Source organism: Dasypus novemcinctus, chromosome 28, assembly GCF_030445035.2.
Source record: "Dasypus novemcinctus isolate mDasNov1 chromosome 28, mDasNov1.1.hap2, whole genome shotgun sequence".
Classification (NCBI taxonomy): Eukaryota; Metazoa; Chordata; class Mammalia; order Cingulata; family Dasypodidae; genus Dasypus; species Dasypus novemcinctus.
Genome location: NC_080700.1, coordinates 6,625,625 through 6,651,830, shown reverse-complemented (window position 1 = coordinate 6,651,830; position 26,206 = coordinate 6,625,625). Strand labels below are relative to the sequence as shown.

Sequence of the window (26,206 nt, the reverse complement as noted above, 5' to 3'; positions counted from 1 at the left end):
TCCTTTCAAACCCTGTTGCTAATTTATCAGTGAAGTTGGTATAATCTTCTAAATCTCTTGTTGTCATTTCAGTAATGTTCACAGCATCTTCATCAGAAAATAATTCCATCTCAAGAAACCTCTTTCTTTCCTCACACATAAAAAGCAACTCCTTATCCATTCAAGTTTTAATATGAGATTGCAACAATTCAGATACATCTTCAGATTGCATGTTTAACTCTAGTAATCTTACTATTTCCTCATCTGCTGTGACATCCTTCCCTAATATCTTCAATACCTCAAAGTCATCCATGAGGGTTGGATGACTTTTGATGTTGTTATTTTGATCTCCTCCCATGAACAATGTTTGTTCTTTGTGGCATCCAAAATAAGTAATCCTTTCCAGAAAGTTTTCAGTTACTTTCCCATGATCCATATGAGGAATCTGTTTATGGCAGTTATGGCTTACAAAATCTATTTCTTTAATAATAACACTTGAATTCAAAATGAACTCCTTGATACATGTACTGCAAATGGATGTTGTGGCAAAGTCATGAATTTCATTGCAGATGCTCATTAGTGTTCTTGGGTGAGCAGGTGTGTAGTCAATGAGGAGTGATATTTAGAATGGATTTTTTTATTCTGAGCAGTGGGTCTCAATAATGGGCTTAAAATATTCAGTAAATCATGTTATAAACAGATTTGCTGTCAGCCAGCCTTTGTTATTCCATTTATAGAGCACAGGTAGAGTAGATTTAGCATAATTCTTAAGGGTCCTAAGATTTTCAGTGTGGTAAATGAGCACTGGCTTCAACTTAAAGTCAGCAGCTGTATTTTCACCTAATATTAGAGTCAGCCTGTGCTTTCAAGCTTTAAGTCCAATCAAGTTGGCTTCTCTTCTTCAGCTATGAAAGTCCTACATGGAAATTGCTTCCAATAGAAGGTTGTTTCCTCTACATAAAAAATCCTTCAATCTGCACTTAGCAACATATTCTGGATAACGTGCTGCAGCATTTATTTCAGCACTGCTGCTTCACATTGCACTTTTTTGTTTTGGAAGTGTCTTATTTCCTTAGATCTCATGCAGTGACCTATGCTACCTTAAGTTTTTCTTTTTTCAGCTTCTGTGTTCCTTTCAGCCTCCATAGAATTACAGAGAGCTGGTCCTTGCTCCAGATTAGACTTTGGCTTCAATGGAATGTTGTGGTTGGTTTGATCACCACAATTTTCTTTTTATCAGCAATATGGGTTTTATGTTTTCTTATCATTTGGGTGCCTGTTGGAATAGTACTTTTAATTTCCTTCAAGAACTTTTCCTTTACTTTCACCACTTGGCTAACTTGGCACAAGAGGCCAAACTTTTGGCCTATCTCAGCTTTCAACATGTCTTCCTCATTAAGCTTAATACTTTCAAGGTTTGATTTAAAGTAAGAGATGTGCAACTCTTCATTTGACCACATAGAGGCCATACAGGGTTACTAATTGGCCCAATTTCAATTTAGTTGTATTGGGGAACAACTGTCCAGTGGAGCAGTCAGGTCATGCATTTATAAATTTGCCATCTTATGTGATCATGTTGTTTCCCAAAATAATTACAACAGTAGTGCCAAAAAACACAGATATCCTATCATACATAATAATAAAGTAAATATATGAAATATTAGTATAATTAGCAAAATATGACACAGAGACTGAAACAAGTACATGCTTTTCGAAAAATGGTACTGATGGACTAGCCCAAAGCAGAGTTGCCGCTAACCTATTTGTAAAAAAATGCAATATCTGCAAAATGCAATGAGGCAAAGTACAATAAACCAAATTTAATGTAGATTAGTGTGCCATTGTCTTTATATTTTCAGTAAAGCAGTTGAGCATATTGCATAACTTTACCCTGTGATTAATTTTTAAAATATGCTTTAATGTCTAGGTTATAAACTAAGAGATACGGAGTGAATATACAACTTCCAAAGAAAAGAGGAAATATGCAGAATTTAAAAAACAAATAAATAGAAGATACAAAAAATAAAAACTAAGTGTGATGTAATGAAGATCATGCACCGAATTGGTACATACAATCCCAAATATATGCATCATTATATTGATCATAATTATATTATTGCTATTAACATCAAACAATGCATATATTAAGTTGGATATTTTTAAAGAGATATTACTAATACATAATTAAAGTAGAAAGTTTTTACCTCATTTTCATTACATTTCATGTCATCATATCATTTTAATCAATTAAACAAGTAGCGTAACAGAAAATGAGAAAAGTTGAAAACAGTTTCTCATTAGTTCAGTTAATTAACTATATCAGTATATATACATGCACATAGTTATAATTTTAACAAAGTAACAAGCCTGGTGCTATAAATCATCAGCTTAAATATACTTCACAGTTAAACAAAATTTGTTGTTATTTTAATTCCTCCATTTATACTTTTTCAAAATTACTGCATATCAAACATAGTCTAGTTTTATATATATACAAATACATATGTACATGGAAATGTTAACATATGTATATATGTAAATATAAATAATTATGTGTCTTGTGGGGGCTAAAAATGTGTTTCTCTATATTTTGGCATAATATTCAATGTATATTCATTAGGACAAACTGATGCTGCTGTTTAAAATTTTATGAATTTACTACTTTACATCTGCTTTATAATGTAAATATATAGAAAGGTATAAGAAAATGTTTCTTAAAGTTGAGGAAAAATCATTAGGATACTTCAGAATCCAATAAGTTATTAACTCCACATTACGAACAAAAAATGGATACATGCTTTTCTTCTTTCAAATGGCTATTCCTCTACTGCTCCAAGGTTAATGAAAGTCTCAACTAAAATCTTATGCCCTTAACTTAAAGAAATGAGGGTGCTCTCCCCAAAATTTACTTGACAAAATTCCCACTAGGAATGTTCACATATCAAAAACTAACAAACAAACAAACAAAAACACCACACACACACAAATTTCCATCTACTGTACAAAAATCCATTAAATTTTCTACCAGTTAATTAGATTTTTTCATATTCTCAAACACATCTCTAAAAACAGCAAAAATATCTTTTTCACATTCTTGTTTGATCTACCTCAGTTCTGTGTGGACATTTCTACACTATAATGTTTTAAATATACCAATCTCTCTTTTTAGCAGCATATTTCAAATGACTACCATCTCTCTAAGTACATAAAATTTAAAAATCATACCTTGTCCCCAATGATTCTACTCTCTGATTCTGAATCTGTATTCGGTTTTCCCAACATGCTACTTCATTATTCCATGGGGATGTTTACTTTTAAGTATTTTGAATCACCACCAACCCCACACACAATCTCTTCCTTTATTATGTAACTTTTGCAACAATTTCATGTGTAGTGAATTTTTGGAAAAATATACTATATCAGGTAAAAACTTACATACTCCAAGATGTCCTTAAATAGAAATTGCATAATATTTCATTTTCAACTGTTATCATTTACTGTTTATTCTTGTGGCAAGTGCAGCTTTCCCTGCACTTGAAGTGTGACTTTTCATAATAGTTCTTATGATAGACTAGAAGATGTGTAAATCATAACTGAACATTGTACAGAAACATACTCTTACATATTTCTGATAAGATGGGGAATTCTGCATGCCTTACTTGACAGAGTGGAGCCTGAAAAAACTGGGGTCATGAAACATGAGAATAAATGGGCTGAGAGCTGGGAAACATGAAGTAAAAAGTGCAGAGGTGTTCAACAGCCACCAACTAGGATTATTTAAAAGAGCGATACAAACATGAAATATGGAGGAGAGGGTATAAAAAGTTACAAAAGTGCTCACCAGTACAAGGATGGTGTGGGTAGCTCTGGACTCAGGGGAGGATCTGGGGGAGACATTTTTCCTGTGAATATATTGGACCCTCTACTTGTGCCTGTACAAGATGTAAACCATGGAGCCATTGGCCCAGAGCATGAGCCCCAGACATAAAGCATCAGGGACTGATAACAACACTGCATAGAGTGAGTCTGAGATTTTGTCATGACGTACAGAAGTACAATATCCAAATTTTTTTTTTGTTTGTGGTGTTTTTGGTGCTCTGACTGCCTGTCATATATATAACAAAAATAATATTTACCAGCATGTAGACAATCCAGCACAGGAAAAGGGAAAAGCCAATATACTTTGAGGATTTTAATTTCAACTCTGCCCACCTGGCATTCCTGGGACTGATCATGATGGCCTGGAAGATACTCAAGAGAGAGGTGGTTCCTATGGACAGCCCCCTGCCCACTCTGTGAAGATAGAAAACAACTTTACATATAAAATCATGGAACAAATATTTCAAACCAAATGCTGCCATTGATTGTGGTATTCCTTTACAGAGAAGGATCAATGAGTTGGCTACTATCAGGTGCTTGATAATCAAATCTATGGACCTTAATCTGCACCCAGTGAAGGAAAGGAAGATATAATGGTAAAAAAAGAGAAATTCCCCGGCATTCCAAATATGGTTTGTAATAAGACTATCCCTCCCATCGCCAAATCCCTGGAGGTCATTCTGTTTATTTCAGAACCAGAAAATACTGCAGTGGGAACATAATGCATGGGCTAAATTTATCATGTCAATTAAAAAGAAGATTCTTCACCTACCATTAGAGTGCACTTAAAGACATATTAGTTTTTCTTTCATTAAGAGATTTCTAAGCATTGAATAAATAGTTATTAAAGAGAAATTACTATGTATGCACCATTGCTATCAAGTCTACATATAGTAACTTCTTTTTTCTTCACAAATCCATGATGAAGACACTGATATTTTAATCATAAAGTTGAGGATAATTTAGGTACAAAGAAGTTAAATGATTTGTCAAAATTTACACCTTAGGTAGCTTTAACAACACATGCTATACTAAGGAAGATACCTAGCTATATTATTCAAATAATCTCTCTATATTTGGTTCTCATCTGTGGTCATTTCATTTTAAATTGATTTCTTTTTATTTTAAAGTTTTCCAAGTAGGTGTAAAAGTTATTACATAGCCCAATATCAAATATGAATAATCATTTTGATCACAGTAAATTGTAGATGCCCTGATTGCAGCATATTACTACATAAACCTATCCTATGACAAGAAGAATTTAGTAAATGCAAGATAAATTCTGTATTAGGATGGCAACAGAAAGATAACTTTGTCTTCATAATGGGAAAAAATTTATAATGACATCTCTCACTGGATGTATTTAGCAACATTAGGCCATGCTCTAAAATGAGGGACATGAGATACTAAAGCATGATGAAATACAAGGAATTGAAATAAAATCATTACTAATTTTGAATCATATTTACCTATTAATATCTAAATTAAATTTGCAATAAGATGAGATTTGTGAAAGATATTAAAGTATAGGATGTATGAGAAATAGTGTCTGTAAACTGTGAAATCTTTTGTACTGTTTAAATAGAAATACTAAAACCTATGTCTGATAATATGTTTTTAAACCAAAGAAAATACAGAAAGATACATTTGAGCCTGACAGACTCTTTCTGAAAGGCATACTAATAGAGTTGCATTGTCCTTAATTATTCATTCCCTAACATCAAGGGGCAAAACAGTCTCACCATAATCAACAGACCACAGTTGTTTTCAGTAACGTCACATTTACTGTCTCCATGAAGCAATTCATAACCCATGACTTAGAGAAAACATTTCTTTTCCATCAGCTGCTGTTCAGATACACAATTTCTGCACAGGATTGGATGATTCCTGTTGATACGTCCTGCTCATTATTACAAACATGGATGTATTACATGCACACCTATATTAATCCTGAGCATTTTCTCTATGATTCCTGTAAAGTGGACTGACTAAACAGCAGATTAATTTCAGAACTGCAGTCCTTAATCATCCTAAAAATCAGAGATTTCATTATCACTTGGACTAAACACTAACAATTACCATCAATAAGGAATTAACCAAATTACACTAGGAAATACCAAGGATTGGTATTGGATCTAGGACCCGCATTTTTCTTTACTTGCTTTGCTTATACCTCAGAAATTATTCTTCTCATCTGTGTATTTTTTTATTCTGGAACAGTTTCAAACCCTGAAGAACTCATTTTTATAATATTATCACTTTCCCTGACTATCGATAGGCCTCTTTCTCTTATGATTTTGCATTTCCCATTGATATAGGAAATACTTACCCAACTTCTCACTCTCAATACGCTGGTCCCAGCGAGTTGGTTATAATTGCAAATATGTGTGTGGTAGAGGGGAAATAAGATCCTGAAATAGGGTTTTGTGATTTTGTGACCTCACCTCCCTGCAGAACAGTTATAATATTACTTGTATTGTGAGAGTGCAGTCATGGGGAGCTAAGAATCTTTCTGAAAAATATTTTTGCAGTTGCTAATTACCAAAAACAATTACAAGTTTCTAATCAGGATCTCATAAGAGACAACTGGAGTGTTTGCACAAGGCTCTTTCTTTCCCATAATCTCTGGAGGCAAAGAGGGATGCAAAGAAAATGTTCATGTCTGAGTCATGAGGGACAGGCATCAGTCACTTTATTCTCTGCTTCCTTAGAAGCTTTTATACTACAAAGTGAGTTCTTTCCTAATCGTCATACCATTTAGTCTAACACCTTTTAATTTATGAGCATATATGGATTCAGACAATATAACTGAGAAGGATTTTCAAAGAGCTATGAGAAAAGGAAAACATGCTTCTAATAATTTACTTTTAGAAATCAGTAGATCATTTGCACAAATCAATGTCTATCAACATGGAATTTTTTGAGAAAACATATTTTTGTAATATTGTCCCACACTAGTAATAATGTGATTATTACTAATTAGAACAACATAATTAGAACAACATCGAGAGAAAAAGAGAAAAGTTTATATAAGTTTCCCTCAAAAATAAAACAACCAGGGTCAGGTTTTTAAAGGGCAGATCTACCATTCTCTTAACAGATAAGTCAAAGCTACTTACTCAATTTCTATTATTTTTTGCAAAATTTTCAGTTATAAGAATTCATTGATTTTGTCATTAATGAAGAAACCTAATATACAATTGTACCAACCAACTGTTCATTTTCACCAAAAACTATTTGATCCTGGCCACTATTCAATCCCTCTGCCTCATTTTACAGGTCAGGAATTATAAACTGATGCACAACCCATACATTACAAACATGCACAAACACAAATTTATACTTTTCACACAGATGCAGACACACATACATTGTCACTCATAATCCCAAAACCCAGATACTTAATTAAACATCTTTTTTATTTTTTAGCAAACTTTTTGTCTTTATTTTTACATAAATAGATCACACAAAATGTTACATTAAAAACCATAAGAGGTTCCCATATACCCCACACCCTGCCCTGCTCCACCCACATCAACATCCCCTTTCATCATAAAGTCACATTCACTGCATTTGGTGAATATACCCTGGAGCACTGCCACACTGCATGGACCGTACTTTACATTGTAGTTCACCCTCTCCCCAGGCCATTCAGTGGGTTACGGCAGGAATTTGTCCTGCCTCTTCCCTGCAATATCATTCAGGACAACTCCAAGTCCTCAAATGCCCCATATGACACCTCTTCCTTCCTCTGCCTGCCCTCAGCAACTGTCATTGCCACCATCTCACCATCAAGGATACAATTTCTTCCATTGCCAGTCACAACAGTTCTATAGTAGAATACCAGCAAGTTCAATTCAATCCATATTATATTCCTCCATCCTGTGGAGCCTAGGATGGTGACGTCCACTCCACCTCTAAATCAAGAGGGTCTTAGATCTCACATGGCTGATGGAGGTGATTCTCCTTCTTGCAGTTGTAGACACTCTTGGTTCCCTGGTGTGGAGGTTAACCATTCTCATCTCCTCATCAGCTGACCTGAGTACACCCAATGAACCAGAGAGTAGGTGTTGCAGCTGTGCTGAGGCTAAGGCCCTGCTGGCACATAGACAGTCCAGAGATCAAGTCTCCTGATAATAAACAAACCCCAGCCCCTACCACAGGTTCAGTAAAGTGACAGAAGAGGCATGTGTAGAGAGGACACATCTGAGTTCAACTCCATCACAGTCAGGGGGACTAATTCCAAAGTAGGGACCACTGGCAAGACAATGAATTCTGGAGCAATCTGCAATGACTGTAGAATCTGTGCATCTTCATAGCCCTCAGGAACATCAGTACCTGGGGTTTTATCTACTTGGGCTGTCTCTGGGATCCTGCTGAGACTTGCATGAGCTCCTAACCCATTTTGAGGTCTCAGCCTTATAAACTCATTTGTCTTTACCATTTCCCCCTTTTTTTTCAAGGTCCTTTCCTAGTGGCATCACTGGCTGGTGATGGTAATAATCCCTCAGCACCAGGGAGTTTCATCCCCAGGAATCATGTCCCATGCTGGGGGGAAGGTAATGTATTTACATGCTGAATGTGACTCAGAGAGTGGCCACATTTGAGCAACATGGAGACTCTTGGGAGGTAACTCTTAGACACCCTGCAGCTCTAGGCATAGTTGAAATTTCACTCACACAGGCACATAAGCACAATCATCAGGATCAATGGCCCATCATTGGATCATCCTTCTTCACTGGTCTTTGCCCTTGGGCTTGGGGGATTGTTGCTATTCCAATGGGGAAAGCAACAGAGCTCCCCAGATGGGAACTCAGCACTCCTTCAGTTGTCATGTGTAACTCTGTCCACTATGACAATACCCAATGAACAACTGAACATATCTATATACCCTATATGCACACCCTTAAGAACTCCCACCCATATATCCCCCATCAATGACATCCCACATCAGTGCTCCTCCCCTGCTATAGTTGAACCCATCTGTGATCAAAAACATCTTCAAAACTGAAGCCTAATATTTTGCCAAATTCGATTAGTAGGAAAATGAAATAGTATTGACAAGTTTAAAGATTAGAAATAGAATACATAATAATTTAGAAAACCTAAAATAAAGTAAAAAATAAATTGGGGTATTAAAAAATGAAAAATATCATAAAACTTTGTTTTTGACATTTTCCTTTCATCACTGTAATAGGCGTTGCCCTGCATGTACGGTGACAAGGCAATATCTTCCATTCCTTCCTCAGGGTCTACATCCCTTTTTTTAAAAAATTTTGTCTTCTAAAAAGTTTTAGATCACAGTAAAGTCACATACACAATATAGGGGACTCCCATATACACAGCATTAAGCCCTTTTCTCCCTTCCACAGCAAGAATCTTTTTACACATGGATGTTATATTTGCTACAGCTGATGTACAGATATTGAAACATAACTACTGACCATTCTTCCATTATGCCCCCCTGATCCCACTTCTCCCACATTATGGTTTATATTTTAGGCTGTACACTTTCCTAAATTTTTGTTGCTTTATGGTTTACATTATGATTTACATTTTAGACTATAGACTTTTATAAATTTTGGGTGAAATTTAAAGTGGCTTATATCCATCATTGCACGATCTTGTAGAACACTTCCACTGCCCCCAGTTACATTCTCTTCCATTTTTTCTATTCATCTCTCCCCCTCCTCTCAGGGTCCACATTGACAACCCAGCTTCACTGCTGGAAGGACTAGATTCATAGATACTTACAACAATGCTGAAGGCTTGACACTCTAGACTGTCTTACCCCTTTGGGACCCATCCAATCTCTTGAGAGACCCCCTCTCCTTGATAACATCAGACCTCCCTAGGATGTGGGTACAACACTTTCCTGCTCACTGTATGTGTCTTCACCAACTGATTTAACACAATATAACAAGAAGAGCATTCACACACTGCCTTTGAGACTGCCAGAGGTGCAACCTCTGTCAGATGCCCACCGCCAAACACCTTTAACAGGTAACTCTTCCTTATTATATATTCTAAAGAGTTTTCACATTATAGTTTCAATCACATACTGGACAATCTCCCATGTTCACCTGCTCCTGCAAACCCTTTCCCCATTCCATGGGCCATCTGACCCATCCTCCCAACTCTAGCTCCCCTCAAGCCTGCAAGCCCCACCCAATAGTATCCCTATGCCCCTGTCTTATCCTTCACTGCACAACTACTTACTTCTACTTTATCATAGATTTTGCCCATGAAGGTGTCAGCTCATAACCGTTCTCCCCCCCATTTCCTGTAAGTCTATCTTAAAGGATCTAGCTCTCTGAGACAGCTTGATTTGTTTAATTCATACCAGAGAAATTATGTAGTATTTCTCCTTCAAAGTCTGACTTGCTTCACTCAAAATAAAGTCCTCAAGATTCATCCACGTTACCCCATGTGTTAGTACTCTATTCGGTCTTACAGCTGAGTAGTACTTCATTGTATTTATATATCACATTTGTTTATCTACTCATCTGTTGATGGGCATTTGAGTGGATTCCAACTTTTTTCCTTCTTTATTTTTTAAAAAATGTTACATTCAAATAATATGAAGTCCCCATCTACCCCCCACCCCCCTGACCCCACTTTTCCCACATTAACAACCTCTTTCATCATCATAGCACATTCATTGCATTTTTTACTACATTTTTGAATATATTTTGGAGCACTGCTGCACTATGAGTCTCCAAAAAAGGATTCCAACTTTTGATAATAGTGAAGAATGCTGCTATGAATACTAGTGTGCATATACTGGTTCATGTTCTTGTTTTCAGTTCTTCTGGGCATATACCCAGCAGTGGAATTGCTGAGTCATATGGAAATCTATGACTAATTTTTTGAGCAACCACCAAACTGGCCTCCAGAATGGCTGGATTTTTCTACAGTCCCACCAGCAGTGGATGGGAGTTCCCATTCCTCTGCATACTCTCCAACATTTGTAGTCCTCTCTTTTTTTAATAGCCACCAGTCTAAAGGGTGTAAGATGGTATCTCATTATAATTTAGATTTGCATTTCCCTAATAACTAGAGATGTTGAACATCTTTTCAAGTGCTTTTTATCCATTTGTATTTCTTCTTTGGAGATTCCTCTGTTCAAATCTCTTGCCCATTTTTTGAATGGGTTGTTTGTCTTTATATTTTCAAGGTATAGGATTTCTTTATATATTTTTGATATTAGCCTCCTATTAGATGTATGGTTATTAAATATTTTCTTCCATTGGGTAGGCTGTATTTTCACTTTCTTGATGAACTCCTTTGGGGTCAAATTGCTTTAATTTTGAGAAAGCCCCATTTACCTTTTTTTTTTTTTTCTTTTGCTGCTCTTCCTTTTGGTGTGAAGCTCATGAAGTCATTTCCTATTACAAGGTCCTGTAGATGCTTCTTACATTGTCTTCCAAGATCTTTATGATCTTGGTCTTATATTTAGATCTTTGATCCATTTTGAGATGATTTTTGTATAAAGTGTGAGATGACAATCCTCTCTCATTTTCTGCATATGGATAACCAGTTCTCCAAACACCATTTGTTGAAGAATCCATTCTCTCCCAGTTGAGTGGTCTTTGTGTCCTTGTCAAATATTAGATGACTGGATATGCAAAGATCTGTATCCAAACTCTCAATTCGGTTCCACTGGTCAGTATGTCCACCCTTGGGCCAATACCATGGCATTTTAACCACTATAGATTTGTAGTATGTTTAAACATCAGATAGTGTGATTCCTCCAATTTCATTTTTCTTTTTCAATATGTCTTTAGCTATTCAGGTCTTTTTTCCCTTCCAAATAAATTTCATAGTTTTTCATGCTCAGTAAAGAACTATTTGTTGTTTTTTATTGGGTTTTCATTAAATCTGTAGATCAATTTTGGCATGATAGGATCTTAATGATATTTAGTCTTCCTATCTGTAAACAGGAAATATTCTTCCATTTATTTAAGTCTTCTTAGACTTCCTTTAACAGTGCTGTGTAGCTTTCTGTGTATCTTTTACATCTTTATCTTTTACATTCTTAGTTAAATTTATTCCTATGTATTTGACTTTTTTTATTTACTATGGTAAATGGTATTTTTTTCCTTGAGTTACTCCTCACATTACTTCTTATTGCTGTACAGAAATACTACTGATTTTTACACATTGATCTTAAAACCTGTGACTTTACTGAACTCATTTATATGTTCTAGAAGTTTTGTTGTAGATTTCTCAGGGCTTTCCATGTATAGGATCATGTCATCTGCAAATAGTGAAATTTTGAATTCTTCCTTTCCAATTCGGATGACTTTTCTATTTCTTGCCTTTGTGCTAGAGCAAGTAATTCTAACAAAATTTTAAATAGGAGCAGTGATAGTGGGCATCCTTAACTTGTTCCTGATCTTAGAGGGAAGTATTTTAGAATTTCACCATTGTAAATGATGTTAGCTGTGTGTTCTTCATATACACCCTTGATCATGTTCAGAAATTTTCCTTCTATTCCTATCTTTTGCACTGTTTTTATCAGAAAGGTTGCTGTATTTTATCAAGTGCTTTTTCTACATCTATAGATATGATCATGTGATTTTTTTTCTTTGAATCTGTTTATGTGGAGTATTACATTGATTGATTTTCTTATGTTGAATCATCCTTGCACACCAGGGATGAAACCCATTTGATCATGGTGTATAATTCGTTTGATGTGCTGTTGCATATGATTAGCAAATATTTTGTTGAGGATTTTTACCTCTAGATTCAGTACAGAGATTGGTCCGTAATTTTCCTTTCTTGTGTTATCTTTGTTTGGCTTTACCATTAGCATAATGTTGGCATCACAGAATGACTCAGGCAATGTTCCTTCTTTTTTGAATTTTTGGAAGAGTTTAAGCAAAATTGGTGTTAGTTCTTTCTGGAATGTTGGTAGAATTCACCTATAAACCCATCTGGCATGAGGCTCTTCTTAGTTGGGCGGTTTTTAATGACTGATTCTATCTCTTTACTTGTGATTGGTTTGTTGAGATCATCAATTTCTTCTTTCATCAATGTAGGCTGCTTATGTGTTTCTAGGAATTTGTCCATCTCCTTTAAATTGTCCTTGTTGGCATATAGTTTTTCAAAGTATCCTCTTATGATAGTCTTTATTTCTCTGGGGTCAGTGGTGATATCCCCTGTCTCATTTCTTACTTTGCACATTTGCATCTTCTCTCTTTTTTTTCTTTGTTAGTCTAGCTAAGGGTTTGTCAATTTTATTGATCTCAAAAAACCAACTCTTTGTTTTATTTTTTTCTAGTGCTTTCTTATTTTCTATTTCATTTAATTCTGTACTGATGTTTGCTATTTCTTTCTTTCTTCTTCCTTTGGTGTTTGTTGTGTTTTTTTTTTTTTTTTTTTTTTTACTAATTCCTCCAAGTGTGCAGTTAGGTCTTCGATCTTCTTTTTTGATGTATGAATTTATGGTTATGAATTTCTTTCTCAGTACTTTTGTTGCATCTCATAAGTTTTGATATGTTGTGTTGTCATTTTCATTAGTTTGAAGATACTTGTTTCTTTCTTTTGAGATTTCCTCCTCGGCCCACTGTTTGTCTAAGAGTGTGTTGCTCAACTTCCATATCTTGGTGACTAATCTGGGTCTCTGTCCTTTGCAGATTTCCAGGCTTCATTCCAAAGTGGTTAGAGGAATTATTCTGTATGATTTCAATATTATTAAATTAATTGATACTTTCTCTGTGGCCTAACATATGATCTATCTTGGAGAATGATCCATGTGTACTTGAGAAGAATATATCCTGCTGTATTTGGGTGTAGTGTTCTGTATATGTTTTTTAGGACCAGATTTTGTAATATATTATTCCAATGCTTTATTTCTTTATTGATTCTCTGTTGTGGTGTTCTGTCTAATGGTGATAACGGTGCATTAAAGTCTCCTACTATAATTGTAGAGACATCTATTCCTTCACATAGTTTATCCAGTGTTGCCAAATGTATTTTGAGGTGTCCCGATTAGGTGTGTAAATGTTTATGATTGTTATTCCTACTTGAAAGATTAACAGTTGTACTAATATGTAGTGTCCATCCTTATCTCTCAAAATAGTTTTGCATTTAAAGTCTATTTTGTTCGATATTAGTACAGCTACTCCTGCCCTTTTTAGGTTATTGTTTGCTTGCAAGATTGTTTTCCAGCTGTTCACTTTAAACCTCCTTGAATCCCTAGGTCTAATTTGTGTTACACAAAGACAGCATACAGATGGGTCATATCTTCTTATCCATTCTGCCAATCTGTGTCTCTTGACAGGTGAGTTTTATCCATTCACTTTCACTGCTATTATTCTCAAGGAATTACTTACATTAGCCATATTTTATTTGGATTTATGTATGTCATATGTTGTTTTTATTTCATTTTATGTCTTTTTGGTTTTTCTTACACTTTCCTCCAACTCTGTCTTTCCTGTTTTTTTTTTTTTCTTTCCTCCTTCAGAATTCCCTGTAGTATTTCTTGAAGTACAGGTTTCTTCTTGGCATACTCTCTTAGTTTCTGTTTATCTGTGAATATTTTGAACTCTCCATCATTTTTGAATGTCAGGTTTACTGGATAGAGTATTCTTGGCCAGAAATTTTTTCTGTTAGTACCTACACTATGTCACAATACTGCCGTCTTGCCTCCATTTTACAGATGAGAAATCAGCACTTAATCATATTGAACATCCTTTGTATGTAAATGGTTCTTTTTTCTTTGGCTGCCTTCAATATTTTCTCTTTGTCTTGAGCATTGAATAATTTGACAAGTATATGTCTTGGTGTTGGCCTATTGGGATTTATACAGTTTGAGGTGCACTGCCCTTGCTGAACACATACATCCTTCTAGTTTAATAGGTTTTGGATGTTTTCAGCCATTATTTCCTCCAATACCTCTTTTACCCCCTTTTCCCTTCTCTTGTTCTTCTGGGATTCCTATAATGCATGTGTTTGTGCATTGAGTGTTATCATTCAAATCCCTAAGTCCCTGCTGGGCTTTTTCTAGCTTTTTATTTATCCATTCTACAATCTGTTTGATTTCAGATGTACTGTCTTCCACATTACTAATTCCTTCCCCTGTTTCTTCAAATCTGCTGATATTTGCTGAGAGTGTATTTTTGATTTCTTGAATCGTGACATTCATCACCATCATATCCATTATCTTTTCATGTATGTTTACAATTTCTTCAGTATCTTCTCCAAGTGTTTTCTTAATATCCTTAATCTTTCCTTCACTTCATTAAGTTTGTCCATGATATTTGTTTGGAAAGCTTTGATTAGTTGTTGGATGTTCTGCTCTTCTCCCTGGTTTTTAATTTGTTCATTGGACTGGACTATGGCTTCATGATTATTGGTTTGGTTTGTACTATTTTGTTGCTGTCTGGTCATTTTATGTTGGTGGGTTTGTTTAGTTGATTAGCTTCTCCCTCTAGTCTCAGATTTTTCTAAGTCCTGTTTTTGTATATGTGTTAATTTTTCTCTTTGACATTTTTTTCTTCTTATTCTATTACCTTATTTTGTCTAAGTTACCTTGAAGGAAAATGATTAGGGTCAGGGAAAGCAAAAGAGGTAAGAAAAGAAAAAGTATAATAGTAGTACTGGTTTAAATGTTAGCAGATGAACCATATAAGACCTAAGGGAATAACTATTAAACTCATGTAAGCAGAATATAGTTACAGGAATAAGAGAGTGGAGTACCTACAATGAAATGGGAAACTGAATATGGAGAAAAATGTAGTGTGAATTAAAAATCTACTGTTATCAGGAGAGAGGGAAAGATAAAATAATGAGCAATAATGTAAAGAGTTAATAAAACATTGAAAACAGAACAGAGGTATTAGAAATAAAATGCCAGAAAAATTGGGAGCTAAACAAAGACAGGACTATAAGAGAAACAATAGAAAGTAGAAGATAGAAAGATGTAGGAAGGAAAAGAGATAGCACTGGCAGCCAAAATCAGTACACACAGAAAAGCAGAGGTTGAGGATGAGGAAGCAGAGCAAACAATAAACAAGCTGGCAGCTTCTAATTGAAAAAGGAAAAAACAAACAAACAAAAAACAAGAAAGAAAGAAAAAAATGTGGGGAGATGAGGAAAAAGGAAAGAGAAGACAAAAAGACAAAAAACAAACAAACACAAGACCCAAAGAAAGGAGTTAAAAAACAAACAAACAAAAACAATAAATAAACCAGACTTCCATCTTAAGCTCTTTTAGGGAAAATAAGAGGCCCAAGTGAAGCTAATACAAGGATAGTATCAATGTTTTCCCTGTCTCAAAGCATCAGCTAGTATCCCACCAGTGGGTCACTACTCTAAGAGGACCTGGGAACTCAACCAAAGACCTTGCACATTCAAGGCTGAATCTCCTCCACTGAGCCAAACCTTCCTTCATGGTTAAACTGCTCCTCAAAAGAAGTCCCATTCCAGGGGCAGGATGGACTCTTCGCAATTGAATAAACTAATTAGGAATCTGTCATTGCCCCTTTCTCCCTTTCTCACATCCTTCTCTCTCAGGGCAGCAGGAAGCCCATGTTAGAACTCCCCTTCAAAATTCAAATGGGACCCTGGTAAGCAAAATCACCATGGAAAATAATTACTCTCAGTCTTTTGAGAGAGGCCACCCACACCTTGCCGGGAACCCTAAATATGCTCTTGGAAGCCTACCTACTTCCTACTGTCCCCCTCCCTAGGGTGTGTTGCACAGGATTAGGTAATTGCCTCCCTCCACCTTCTCCCAGACCAACGTTCCCTATCCCACCACATTTAGGTAAATGGGGTGCCTCAGCAGATTCGCATCACCCCACGTCCTGGTTTCTCCTCAAGCTAGCTGGTATGCTACTAAAAGCTCAAAAAAAAAAAAAGGGGGGGGACCAGACAATAGAACCTGCACTCATAGGATTCCTGTCCACCCTTCACCAGAACCCTCCCACTCTCAGAGTCTGTCTCTTCTGGCTGTGTGATCTGTGAAGTTCAGGAAAGCCGGAAGCTTCTTGCCCTGGGGGAGAGATGGAAACCCATGGTTTTACCTTGAGCTATCACTCTCCTTGTCATGCCATCTCCGGATGGATGTCCAGCAGCCTCCTGCTTTGTGGTTTCCCAAAACAGCTCACACAGACAGAAGTTTGTCCCCACTCAGCCATTTTATTGTAGGAGTTATGATATGGGTGCACTTACTCTGATGCCATCTTGCTCCACCCTCTCACTTAAACATCTTCATATCCACACTCCCACAATTTCAATCACACACACTCATGCACACACTTAACGTGTAAAAACACCATCGCAATCATATGCATTTATATATACTTACTGTCATGCCCACTCTCATAAAATCACACTCGCACAGTCACCATAACTCAGTAACATGCTCATATATGAAAAAGAAGTGATATCTCCATTCCTCTAGAAGTCTAGGAGGTTCCTATTCCATATCTGTGATTTACCAAGCTTACAGTCACCAACAAAAACAGCATTTACCATGTAAAGCATTAAAAATGTGAGTTTTGAGACTAATAGACCAAGGTTTCCTGGTAGGAAAGCTGGAGCATTTAGGTGAATGACTTTTCCCAGGCGTGTGATAGAGCAGGGTAATAAAAAGTGCACGGGGAAAGGGTACACAGGAATAATATATGGCTGCAGATTCTGGGGCACAGGAGGATAAAAAATGCAGGGAAAGAAAGTAGCGAAGGATAAAAGGCATAGGAAAGGGCAGGTATGAATACGAGGAACAAGGAATTTAATAGCTTTGAGGAGTTAAAGAACATATTTGGGAGAAGAGGAATACGATTGGGCTAGGAAGAAGACCAGGTGCTCAAGGGAAGGATACAGGGTGGAAAATGGAGATGGAGGTTATGAGCAACAATTGCAAGGGGATGTAAAATGTGCAAAGGGCAATGAAAGGTGTGGGGAAGCTAGTTGGCAACACAGAGCTAAATGTCCCTGGAGAAGACAATAGACTTCAAAGTATTGGGGTAATGGTGCAGGGTTGTGGATGGTATTCATATGGGACCTGAGGATGCCTTATGGTCAAGGGTTTGGGCTTGAGGGCAGCAGAAACAAAAGACACAGGAAATAGACTGAGATCATTGGAACAGGAGAGCTGTTATAGCATAGGGGAGAAGGAAGGCAGGAGGACAAAGGTTGTGGAGGCAATGGAACTTCAGAAGGTTGGGCTAATTCTGGAATATGAACCATGGAGGGATGGAGATCAAAAAGGATAAAGGGTGGCATTGAGGGAGCAATAAAGAAGTCTAGAATAATTTAATGGAGGTGAGGTGGCAGGTGGACCTTTAAGGAATGCCTAAAAATCACAATTGTGGAGGGAAAGAAGGCATGAAAGTTGGGGATAAAATTTACAGGGGCAGACAGGAGTCACTAATTCATTCTAACAATCATTGATCCACACTTTTAATATCATATTCATTGATAGAGTCTAGTTTCAGTATATGAGGTAAAAACCTTGCTTGCCCTAAATATACTTAAAACCTCTTAAGCTGAGCCTATATTAGAGGCTGCACATTGGATTTTTCATACTGGATTCCATAGCCTTTCTGCTCTTGGGATATCAGGTACATTTGTGACCACAGCTGGTTTGGCAGGAAAGTCTGTTGACAGATGTCTGTCACCCAATATGAGAAAGAGGTGACAGTATGACTTTTTCCTCAAGCTCTGCATATGTCATGAATTACTTAAATTTCAAGACTGCTTTGAAAAAAAAAATTTAAATGTGATGTTTCTAAAGTAGATCAAGTGCTTTATTATATGAAAATAAAATAATTTAATACATTGCAAATGTTAATCATATTTTCTACTTGCTTCTTCCTTATAAAACACACGATCAAAGAAGTAACCAAAGATAATAAAATTGTTAGCACAACAAATATATACGTAATTTTTATATAACAATTATACATATAAAATTTATATATATAAATTTGACCAAAGTTTCAATAGTCTCATGATGTCATATGCAGATCTTCAAACCTGGTACTGCCCCATGTTTATTTTATGTTGCATCCATTGCAGACATAATTTATGCTGCTAATTGTCTGGCCTTAAAATAGGGAGCTTTTCCTGGGTAAACTCAGCAGGTCCAATGTAATCATATGAGCCATTGAAGTAGAAGTCTCAGAAATGTCTCAGAAGGGAAAGTCATACATTTGAAGCATTAGTCATATTTGATGTGCTCTTGCTGGCTTTGAAGATAAAAGGGGTCACATGAATCTTTGAGAAGGAAATTAATTCTTCCAACAACCTGAATTATCATGGAGGTATTTTCTCTCTGAGAGCAGAGAGATAAGACCCTAAGCTGGTTGAAGCTTATTTCAGACTTGTGAGGCTCTAAGTAGAGGAACCAGCTATGTCCATGAGACTTCTGAAATATCAACTGTGAGAAAATAAATGGTGATATTTAAAGCTACTAAATTTGTGGGACTTTTCTATACTGAGGATTGTGGTTAAGAATACGGGGCCATAATATCCTTTCAAGGTCTATGGTAAAGATATGTCACCGGTACAGGGTGTTCATAGTGTGGGGATATATGGGGAGAAATACACCTAGTGCATATCCCTATGGCATATGAATGTTTTCTTGCTAGAGACTCACAGAGTAGCCAAGAAAATTTTAAACTCCTATTCTGGGGAATACTGATACTTTCTCAATAAAATGGCAGAAATCTCCTGAACATATATATATATAGCAATTAATACAAGTGAACAGGCCAATATGGGAAGTCCTTGGTCTTAATGCTTGCAGTTAAGGACATAATTCCTATAAAAATGAAACTTAGCTCAATTATAATTAATACCTAATAGTTACCTCCTGAAAATCTCCTTGTTACTCAAATGTGGCCTCTTCCTAAGACAAATTCAGTAAATAAATTCACGCCTTTCCCCTGAAGTAGGAAATGACTCCTGGGGATGAGCCTCCTTGGCACCAAGGGATTAATAACAAGCACCAACCAGCAATGCATTTGGTAAAAGACCTTGGCCAAAAGGGTGAAATATTAAAAAGAAAAGAATTTTAACATCTAAGAGATTGGAAAGTGATTTGGGAGGTAATTCTGGAGGTCTCAGCCAGATGTCACTAACTGCAACAATTAAAAACGCCTCAGACAAATGTACTCCTGAGATTTGGGGGAAATCCAGACAGTATAAGCAAAGCACACAGCTTCAGGAAATCGACATATCCTAGGAGGGCCCTATTTTGAAATATATTATAACCTATTTCGCCAATATAACATATTTAGGGTCATTTATAATTTCTCTAATCATCATTATTCTACCCATTTTATTTGAACTTATGGTTTTTACTGTACCTAATAAATAATATATTTCTCATATTTTTAAATTTTCAGTCTGTTCATATAACAGATGAGCCCTGAATCTCAGCAAGATTACCTTATTAACTGCATAACAAAAGACCAAATTATTTTATCATTTACTGATCATTTTTTGTCTGAATCAAACATATGGTAGTTTGAATTGTTCTGTTCATTCTATAGGCATTAGTTCACATTCCTTGGTAAAGGAGAGTTTACCCTTTCACACTTCACTGTTTTTATTATCACAATGAATTTAAGGATTCTTTTTCATTCATAGTGACATAATATATTAAATTAACAAAAATTTTTGATGCTCAAATTCTTTCAAATGTTTTCATAGGGAGGCTCTTAAGGAGAGCTAACATTCATTTTAATGCCTTTTCCATACACATATAACAATGTTTATATATATTATATACAACATAAAATTTTCTATGGTAAGCATTTTAAAGATACAATTCAGTGGCATTAATTTCTAGTGTTGTTCTACCCTCACCACCATCAGTTAAAAAACATTTTCATAACCTAAAATGGAAATTTTGTATCCACTAATCTGTAAATCTTCCTCCATTCCTAAACCTCCTAATCTCTAATCTACACTCTGTCTCCATGGACTTGCTTATTCAAGACATTTCCTATGAGATAAATCATGGAGTATTTGTTCTTTGGTGTCTGGTTCACTTGCATAATGTTTTTAAGACTGATCTATGCTATAGCCCACAGCGTGTATGAGAACTTCATTCTTTTATGTTTGTGTAGTATCCTATTTTATTGATATACCATATTTTGTATTTTGAAGTATTGATCAGTTTTTTAAGCATTTTTGAAAAGCATTCTTATTGTATAGATATACCATACTTTATTTTTAAAAAATATTCCATCATTATTTGAGCATTTCATTTTTTAAATATTCCTTCTTCTCCCATTACCCCTCCCCCCATAAACTCTGGTCTGCTTTCCATTGCTGTGAATTTGCTGATTAGTCACCTCTTATGAGTGATACAATAAAATTGTTTTCCTTTGTTGTATGGCTTATTTCACAGAGCATAACATTTTCAAGTCTGTTCCATGTTGCAACATGTCACATAACTTCATTTTTTCTTATTGCCAAATAATATTTTATTGTGTGTATGAAACACATTTTGCTTATCCATTCATTCATTGCTTGACATTTGAGTTGTTTCCAGATATTGGATATTGTGCATAATGCTGCTATAAACACTGATGTACAAATACCTGTTTATGACCCACTTTGGGTATATAAAGAAATGGGATTGCTAGCCCCAATGGTAATTCTCAACTTAATTTTTTGAAAAAATGACTATATTGCTTTCCATATCCACATATTTTTTCATTCCTAACAGTCACTAGAGTTCCAATTTCTCTGCAAACTATCAATTTTTGGATAGTAATTATCTTTGTGGTATTTCATTGTAGATTTAATTTTCATTTCCTCAAGAACTAAATGTTTTGAGCTTCTTTTTTGTGTGTGCTTATTGGCCTTTAACAGGTTTTCTTTGAATAAATACCTATTCAAGTAATTTGGCCATTTTTTTAATTGGGTGCTTTGTCATTTGGTTTTACTGCGTTGTAAAAATCCTTTGTATATTCTTAATATTAAACACAGATGAGATATGTGTGGTTTGAAAACTTTTTTTCCCATTCTGTAAGCTGTATTTTTTGTTGTTTTTTGTTTTTCTCTTATATTTATTTATTTCTCTCCCCTTACCCCCACATCCCCACACCCTAGTTGTCTGTTCTCTGTGTCTATTTGCTGTGTGTTTTTCTTTGTCTGCTTCTGTTGTTGTCAGCATCATGGGAATCTGTGCCTCTTTTTTGTTGCATCATCTTGCTGTGTCAGCTCTCCGTGTGTACGGTGCCATTCCTGGGCAGGCTGCACTTTCTTTTGTGCTGGGCGGCTCTCCTTATGGGGCTCACTCCTTGCATGTGGGGCTCCCCTACACGGGGGCACCCCTGTGTGGCATGGCACTCCTTGCGCACATCAGTATTGCATGTGAGCCACCTCCACATCAGTCAAGGAGGCCCAGGGTTTGAATTGCAGACCTCCCATGTGTTAGACAGATGCCCTAACCACTGGGCCAAGTCTGCTTCCCTGTATTTTTAAATTTATTGATAATTTCCATTAAGGTACTGAAGTTTTTAGATTGAATGCATTCATTTTATGTATTTCTTTAACTTTGTATCTCGTTCTTTTAGTAGCATAACTATGCCAGGTCATGAAAATTTCCTCCAATGTTATCATCTAATATTTTTACATTTTTTGCTCTTATGTTTAAGGTCTTGATTACGTTCTTCTGCTTGTGGATATCCAGTTTTTACCATATAATTTCTTGAAAACATGATTATTTCCTTACTGCTTTTACTTAGCACAATTGTCAAAAGTCAGTTGGCATATGTCATCCTCATGGTAATATATCTTCTGAAAAATTTTCCCATCAGATTCAAGTAATTAAAGGACAAATTTGACATGCTTGGAACTGCAAAGATAATAAAGACTGGGGAAAGAATCTGCAAATACTTAATTGAAGTAAAAGTATAAGTCTCTCCAAGATCAGTTAGGATATTTCTGTTCAAGCTCTTTCAGTCCAAACACCTCAGTCCCACATGGTCTCAAGCAGTTTGGGAAAGACATAAAAGCAGCATGGCCCAGGTACTCCTTGACATGGATGCAGAATATTTAGCCACTCACAGCAGCAACAGAGAACCCCATAATATCCAGGCACAGGGACACAATATCTCACAAACCCAGATCAGAAGTATCCAAAGGATGCAACATAAAAATGGTCATCCAGATGAACAAAAAAGGGAGAAAAAGAAATCACAACAGAAATTTTGGCAAGAGGTACACACACTCAGTCAATCTTAGGTGACTGGACCACCTAAACACAAAACAGGCTTTGCTAGATAAGTACTGTTTTAGTCCATGGGGCGGGTTACTGAAATGAGTAAGAAATTGGAGGGGGCAGGGCTAGAAAAGCCTCACCAAAAAAAGGGGCAGGTGACTGAAATGCTATAAGAAAGCATGCCAAAACTCAATGCATAAGGAAAAAATGCAAGAGAGAATGTAAATAAATCATAGGAGCTGGGGAGAAAATTCTTCACAAAAACAAACAGAGCAGATCATGGTTCGCAAAGAAGAGAAGACATGAAGCAATTGCACAAAATTGCAATTGAAAATTTTTCCTCATATACGGGGCAAGAATCAAATGAGAAAAACTGAGAACATTTATGAGAACTGGTAGAGTACTGAGTTCCCATCCTGGTCAGCTCTGTTGTATTCCCAAATACAACAGCAACAATTCCCCAAGTGTAAGGGCAAAGACCAATGAAGAACAATGGTCCAGTGATGGCCCTTGATACTGATGACTATGCTTAAGAGGCTGTGTAGTTGAAATTCCAACTAGGCCTAGATCTGCAGGCTGCCTAAGAGTTACCTCCTGAGAGTCTCCATGTTGCTCAAATGTGGCCACTCTCTAAGCCAAACTCAGTATGTAAATACATTACCTTTCCCCCAGCATGGGACATGACTCCCAGAGATGAGCCTCCCTGGTGCCAAGGGACTGCTACCTATCACCAGATGGTGATGCAACTAGAAAAATATCTTCAATAAGAGGGGAAATGGTAAAGACAAATCAGTTTATATGGCTAAGAATCTTTAAAATGGGTTAAGAGGTCTTCAGAGAGGTCATGCTTATGCACATCTCAGCAGGATCTCAGAGACAGCCAAAGTAGATAAAATCTCCTTTTGCGGTGATCCTGAAGGATACAGAGACACAGAGGTTATACAGTCATGACAGAGGGCTCTGGATTTCAGTTCCTTGTGAGTGTGCCCAACTTTGGAATTTATGCTCCTGAGTGTGATAGAGTTGGAGTCAGATACGACCGCTCAACACATGCTTCTTCTGTCACTTTTACTGAACCTGTGATTGGCACTGGGGTTTGTGTATGCTGAGGAGACTTGAATCTGTAGACTGACCATGTGCCAGCTGGGCCCTGAACTTCAGCAGGGTCATAACATCTACTCTCCAGTTAGTTGGACTTACCCAGGTCAGCTGATAGGGAGGTGAGAATGGTCAACCACTACACCAGAGAAATAAAAGAAACTACAACTGCAAGCAGAAGAATCACCTCCATCAGTCATGTGGAATCAAAGCCCCCTCTCAATTTGGAGGTGAAGTGGACATCGCCATCCCAGGGTCCACAGGATAGAGGAATATAATCTGGATTGGAGTGGACTTACTGTTATTCTACTATAGAACTGTTGTGTTTCTAGCAATGGAAGAAATTGTATCACTGATGTGGAGACAGTGGCCACGGGAGTTGCTGAGTACAGGGAGAGGGAGGAAGAGGTGTGATATGGGGGCATTTTTGGGACTTGGAAGTTTCCTGAATGATATTGCAGGGACAGATGCAGGACATTGTATATCCTGCCATAACCCACTGAATGTACTGGGGGAAAGTGTGAACTACAATGTAAAATATGGTCCATGTGGTGTCGCAGTGCTCCAGGTTATGTTCACCAAATGCAATGAATGTGCCTTATTGATGTAAGGGAATGTTGATGTGGGAGGAGTGAGGGTGGGTGGTAAGTGGGGTATATGGGAACTTTCTATGTATTTTAATGTAACATTTTGCATGACCTATTTATCTCATTTTTAAAAAGACAATAAAAATTGGTAAAAAATAGAGTTAAAATTACCTTATTTACTAGATTCAGGCTCCAAAGATGTTAGGATCTAAATTCAAGTGAAGCAAAATGTGTGTTATTAAGTTAGTCCTGGTAGACCGACACCTGGGTTGCACTTCACTATGATGATGCTCTCCTCAATCTGGCAGTTGCTACCCATCCCACCTATAACTCCTACTTCTGCTCCCTCAGAAATTTAAGGCAGATTCAAGTGCACTTCATGCCCCACTAAGTACAAGTGCAATGGCCACCGGACCCATTTCCTCAATGGCAGACCCTTTTCCTTCTTTTTTTAATCTATGGGTTTCATATCCTAACATTGGCTTTTTACTTTCTAAATTTTACTTCGGTTTTTATTTATTTATTTTTGATGTGGATTTCCTTGTCTCTAGCTCTTGCATCATTAATCCCTAATCACTCCTCTTATTCGTGCATACCAGACTCAGGAATAGTTTCCTAACCTCTAAATGCCCTCTTATTACCATTTTAAATCTCTTCCTATTTCTCTCCTTTCAAATGAAGGTTCGGGGTATTCTTCACATCATTCCCAGGGCACATTCTGTCTGGCTAGACTGAGGGTTCTGATGCAGAGACTGTGCAAATGAGAGAGAAGTTACCATGGAATCTGCAAGGCTGCTTTTCTCCTATCACAAAAAAAAGGGGGAGCCTGCTCTCACTCAGTTTTTGATCTATCAAATCCTCTCTTCTGTACTTTGGTTCTGCCCTTTCCCATTATATTCCTAACTGGGGAGAAGGAGTTGGAAAGAGCTCTATACTTTTGTGCACATCTAGTGCCAAACACCCACTGAGTTTTGACCTTCAATCAGAAGTTAGAATCCTCAGATGTCATCAGTCCTTCCATCCTGAAGCAGTACAATTTGAAGAAAAACAATTGCAACAAACCGTAGTGATAGTTTATTTTCTTCTGGAAATCAGTGTTAAACAAAACACAACTGACCTAACTTGTAACTATTCAATATTGCAGGGAAAGATGCTAGAAATTATATATCCTGCCATAGCTCACTGAATGTGCTGGGGGAGAGTGTAAACTGTAGTGTAAACTGTTATCCATGTGGTGCAGCAGTGCTCCAAAATGTATTCACCAAATGCAGTGAATGTGCCACAGTGATGAAAGAGATTGTTGATGTGGAAGGAGTGGGGGAATGGGTTGTGAGATGTATGGAAACCTCTTGTATTTTTTTATGTAACATTTTTTTGGGATCTATGCTTCTTCAAAAGATAAAATTTTTTAAAGTAAAAGAATTATCTTCAATATATCAGAATTATTTTTAATCTTTTTTCCATCTTA

At 36.5% G+C, this 26,206-nt stretch overlaps 1 long non-coding RNA gene across 2 annotated transcripts in view; it reads right to left on the bottom strand.

Moving 5' to 3' along the window:
* The window catches only part of LOC131276460 (uncharacterized), a 246,641-nt gene that overhangs the window by 1,633 nt on the left and 218,802 nt on the right, over positions 1–26,206 (bottom strand). For both annotated transcript variants that reach the window (XR_009183931.2, XR_011647697.1), the window contains one exon: positions 4,192–4,272. This is a non-coding gene — a long non-coding RNA (uncharacterized lncRNA). The remainder of the gene's footprint in view (positions 1–4,191; positions 4,273–26,206) is intronic.